General features: G+C 46.5%; 1 non-coding gene across 1 annotated transcript; it reads left to right on the forward strand.

Annotated features, from left to right (window-relative positions):
* The first annotated feature begins 349 nt into the window (after positions 1–349).
* Positions 350–421, forward strand: Trnap-cgg (transfer RNA proline (anticodon CGG)). Its single transcript has one exon. It is a non-coding gene; the product is annotated as a tRNA-Pro (tRNA).
* The last annotated feature ends 4,876 nt before the right edge of the window (positions 422–5,297 follow it).

Consider the following 5,297-nt stretch of genomic DNA (forward strand, 5'->3'; position numbering starts at 1 on the left):
TTACCCCTGGACCCGTATGGGATACGCTTTTTGCCAATAGATACCTCAGAGCAAGTACCGTACGACCTCATTATGGTCCTGGGCCTCCACGCTATGTGGAAAACTCGCATGCAATTTGAACATGCAGACTTGGTTGTAATACCGGTGCGAGAACACTTCATTGAGAGTGTTGTTTACGTGAGAGACGCTTACAAATCACTGCCTGATCCACCACAATGTATGTATGTACTCGATGAACTGGTGTCACTGACAATATTTTAGTGCTGCGTTGGCCAAAGTGTGGCTGGCACGTTTTATCATTTGTAACCCTTGATTTTGTACGTCGACGACGGCAATAAAGAAAAAAAAAGGCTCGTTGGTCTAGGGGTATGATTCTCGCTTCGGGTGCGAGAGGTCCCGGGTTCAAATCCCGGACGAGCCCCTTTTTTGTTTTCTCCTAGCAGCTAGCTATTCCACCTGAGAACAGCGCTAACGGGTCGTAACTTCCTTTCTTTGAGCAACGTTAGTCGTTCTGGTTGCTGTAACTAGGGTCCACTCATGAGAAAACGGAATAATTGTTATTTTTAGAATCATCTGCTCACGATTGTAGCACTCCCTTATAAGCTATCGAGAGCAGTACATGCGCAAGGCCGGCTCGTTGGTCTGTCATTAGTATAGTGAGTGCATTTCCGGACGCGCTAGCGAACGGTTGTGTCATCATGAGCTCCGATGGAGCGGATATTGCGGCCCAGATGGGTCGCGGAAACAGGTTCTTTGCTGAAGAAAACCAGGGTTATGAAGTCATTTTGCCGCAGCTACCCAAAGGTGCGTGTGTTACAAATACTGTTTTTCTTCACGGAGACATCAGGGCGAGACCTTACCGTGTGGAAGACGTCCGCGATACGATGGTTCGTCTGGGAATGCTGCCCGAGGTGCTTGCCTTAGGGGCCTTCCAGATGAATCACGTCTGGGCGGTGACCTTCAGCACACCAGAATCAATGAAGAAGGTGCTTGCGGTTGCCGACGTGAAGTTAAAGGAAAGGCGATGCCTCGTTATTGACCCAAACAAGCAGGACGTCAGGCTAAAGCTTCATTGGCTTTTGCATTACGTACCAGATGAAGATGTGCGCACCGCGTTTGCGGCTTATGGGAAGGTGACTGAAGTATCAAAGGAGCGTTGGCGCGTCAATGGTATCACGGACAAGGGAACATCTACTCGCACCGTAACTCTGGAACTCAAAACCGGAGTGACTATCGAGGATCTGCCACACCAGCTTCGAGTGGGTGGTATCAACACGCACTTGATTGTGCCCGGGCGTGCGCCACTGTGCTTGCGATGTCGTCGAACGGGGCACATCCGACGCGACTGTCGCATACCCCGGTGTAGTAAATGCAGGCGCTTTGGTCATGAAGACAACGAGTGCGCTCAGACATACGCCCGTGTGGCAGGCCCTGTGACAAGCGACCGTGTCGCGGAGCAAACAATGGACCAAGTTGACGCCGAAGAAGCAGCCAGCAGCGGAAGAGGGGGTCCTGTGTACACGCCCCTCTCGAAAACACCGACGGAAAAACAAAACCGAGCGGTCCACGAGGAAGAAGTCAGGCGTCTTAATGAAACACCCAAGGCTGACAACGAAGCACCGGTGGACGAAAATGACGACGAGGAAAAATTTTCCGACGCGTCGAACAGCCAGCTGGAAGACATGGACGTCGGGAGTACAGGTGTCAGTGGCGCACCTGCAAAGCGACCGATTGAGGATGTCGCAGGTGACTGCGACAGACAAGGCGCGGAGCCCGGAGGGGAGCCGGCGGCGAAAGTGGCCTTGGGCCGGCGACTCACCACCAAGCCCAAGCCTAACGTCAGCGCGGGCACCCGACCGCCGGCGAAGCCACCTTCGTAGCACCGAGGGTTGTGCTTCAACTAGGGGCCGCGAAACTACAGACCTAAAAGGACACGGCTAGTATGGCTTCTGCATTATGTGAAGGGTGTGGCGGGTGCACGCCGTGTACGTGTATACCCGCAAGTCTCTCAGCGGCGGCTGCAGTCAACGCCGGGTCTATGTGTGAGGTAAGAACCATGCGGTCCGTTCCAACATGCACGCAGACTTCGCAAACTAGAAGAGCGTTACGCGTAGCCACTTTCAACGTTTGTGGCCTACGGTCTAGACGAAAGCAATACCAGGTCAGTCGTCTGTTCCGAGAGTATGACCTTGATTTGATAGCAGTTCAGGAGACGAAGGTCGAAAGTCAGGAGCAAACGGATCGCATGGTCGAACCTTTTAGGACTTCTTACAATGTTTGCGTGTGTCATTCAGTTGGCACCTCTGGAGGCTGTGCGATATTCTTGCGAAATTCTTTAGGTGTTGTGGAAGAATATGTTTATAGTAGTGAAGACGGCCGACTTGTCATTTGCGATTTTCTGTTTTTGTTTCAGAAATGGCGCATCATCTGTGTATATGCACCAAATAATGTTAAAGATCGACATAGGTTTTTTGCAAGTGTTGAACCATATTTAAAATGTGAAAAGAACGTGGTGTTGCTGGGTGATTTTAACTGCGTGTGCCTAAAGGAAGATAGGAACAGGGGATTGCCTGTTCGGGATCAAAGTGCTTTGTTCTTATCTACGATTTTGCAAGAGTGCGGCTTAGAGGATGTTGGAAATGCACTGCAAAATGGATGTGGTCCTGTCTATACCCATTTCCAACGTGATTGCCACTCCCGTTTGGACAGAGTATACGTGTCAGATGTGCTCGTACCACTTTGCAACAGTTATGATGTTAAACCGGTATCGTTTAGCGACCACAGCGTCGTTATGTTTTCAATAGGAGTAAAAAACATTGGGTCACGTTTTTCGTGGAATTTATGGAAATTCAACAACAAATTACTTAACGATACAGTTTTTGTTGACGAAGTAAAAGTACTTATAGAAAAATTACGCTTGTTAGAGTCGGGGAGATTCGTTGAAGCCTGGGAGCGGTTTAAGGAAGAAGTTAAAATTACAGCTATCGAGAGATCTTCACCAATACGCCGGAATGAAAAAAGAAAAGAAAAGGAACTACAGTGTCAGTTGGAATTCTTGTTGTCAGTCGAGAGTGCGCAGCCAGGCACTTTCTCTGACGAAATAAGAAAAATAAAGAATCAGCTCGAGATAATAGATACAGAAAAATAAAGAGGCGCAGTTATACGCGCACGCGCAGCACATCTCTGGCTCGGCGAAACACCCACGAAACGATCCATGAGCGAAGAGAAGCGATATGCTTCACGTAAGGAAATAAAACAGATACGATACGGTGAAGAGATTACAATGGACAAACTTAAGATACAACAAGCGTTTGTAGATTATTACAAAGGATTGCTTGGATGCAGCGATGAAAGCGAGGCCTCTTTAGACAGTGAATTCTTGTCGCTGATGCTCACTTTAGATAACGAAACCAGGTCACGCTTTGAAATTCTAATTAGCCTAATTGAAATAGAAAGAGAAATAGATGATTTAAGTGAAGGGGAAACGCCGGGTCCAGACGGACTTGAGGCTGCTTTTAACAAGGCATTTAAGCATGAACTCTCGAGGGCTCTTTTTCAGCTCTTCTCTGAGGCGTACGAAATAAACGATCACCAGCAACCTTTAGAAGGTCGCATATTGTACTGATACAAAAAATTGACGATCCAGTGAAGCTTTTATCTGTGAGTGCTTACCGTCCTATAAGCCTCACTAATGTCGATTACAAGGTGTTCATGAAGGTGCTAGCAAAGAGATTGCAGACTGTAATACAGTTAATCGTAGGTCCTCACCAAACGTGCGGCATAAAGGGCCGAACAATAGGAATGAACATTCACACAGCAAGGAGCATCCTCGAATGCTGTCATGCATGGGACAGACAAGTCGCGATGTTACAACTAGATCTCGAGAAGGCTTTTGATCGTGTTGTTCATGACGTACTTTTTTCCGTATTGGAACACGTAAATGTCGGGAATATTGTTTTAGATGTTGTGAAAATGTGCTATATATATTGTGAGGCTACCATTGTAGTTAACAAAGAAGTCACCGAAAGTTTTCAAATTGCCAGGAGCGTCCGCCAAGGGTGCCCAAATTCCCCATTGTTGTTTGCTATTTATTTAGAGCCTTTTCTTTGAGCATAATTTGCAATAACAAAGTACGGAGTTTTAAGCTTATGATGGCGGAGATCAAAGTGTTGTCTTATGCTGATGATATTGCCGTTTTTTGTGAAGATAGGGAAAGTATTAGCGAAGCTGCGAAAGTAGCCGACAAGTACTGCATATGGTCAGGTAGCGCAATAAATTGGGATAAGTGTGTAGGTTTGTGGCATGATACCTGGGAGGCAATAACAGATTCCTATGAAAATGTCAGATGGAGGACCGTGCCGACCAAATATCTGGGTGTGCCACTGGAGCGATATAAAGATCCCAATAAATACTGAAAGGAGAAAACAGAAGTGTTGAAGGAGAAAACAAATAAGTGGGGAGAGAAAAACTTCTCGATATTCACACGGTCAACAGTCTGCAATATGTTCTTAGCCGCGAAAGTTTGGTACGTGCTTCAGGTGCTGTGCATGAATAGGTTAAACATTCAGAAGATACACAGAGTTTTTGCCACTTTTGTTTGGGGCTCCCAATGGGAACGTACGAGTCGTACAAATCTTTTTCGACCAGTGAAAGCTGGTGGGCTGGGATTGGCCCATTTGTTTTTAAGGCAGATTGTGTCACGGTTTATTTTCTTACGTGATCAGAGTCATCCATTCTTGCGCACTATGTTACAAGTTAGATTATGCTGTTATTTACCGGAGTTCATAGTATCTTCTTCTTCTGCCGGGCGTACTGGTATACGTGGTTATCTACGCCAAGTAGTGTTGGCGTTCAATATACTAAAAGTTCGTTTTTCTCTGCAGTACTTGTGCGCTGTAAAAAAAGCGGCTCTATAGAGATCTTATCGACGTAATGATGCCAGTACCCATGTATCGAACGATGTATGGAATCGGGCACAGGAAAGATGTTTTTAAGCGAATCCAAAGAATGCCAGTACGCCCATCACCCAAGACCTTTTTTTTTTTTTTTTCAACAACATACCGGTAGATTGCCAGTGAAACCATGGTTACAAGAAAAGGGCCTGCTTGTTCCTTGGAGTATTAATTGTCTTTTATGCCGTAAGCCGGAGAGTATCGATCACATGTTTTTGGACTGTTCGGATGCTGTATTTCACTGGCACATACTGCAGCGAACATTAAAGAAAGACCTCCCTATAACACCATACGGGATTCGTTTTTTGCCGGTTGAGTGTGAAAGTGACATACCGTATGATATGT

The sequence above is a fragment of the Dermacentor silvarum genome, chromosome 7 (assembly GCF_013339745.2).
Source record: "Dermacentor silvarum isolate Dsil-2018 chromosome 7, BIME_Dsil_1.4, whole genome shotgun sequence".
In the NCBI taxonomy this organism is placed as follows: Eukaryota; Metazoa; Arthropoda; class Arachnida; order Ixodida; family Ixodidae; genus Dermacentor; species Dermacentor silvarum.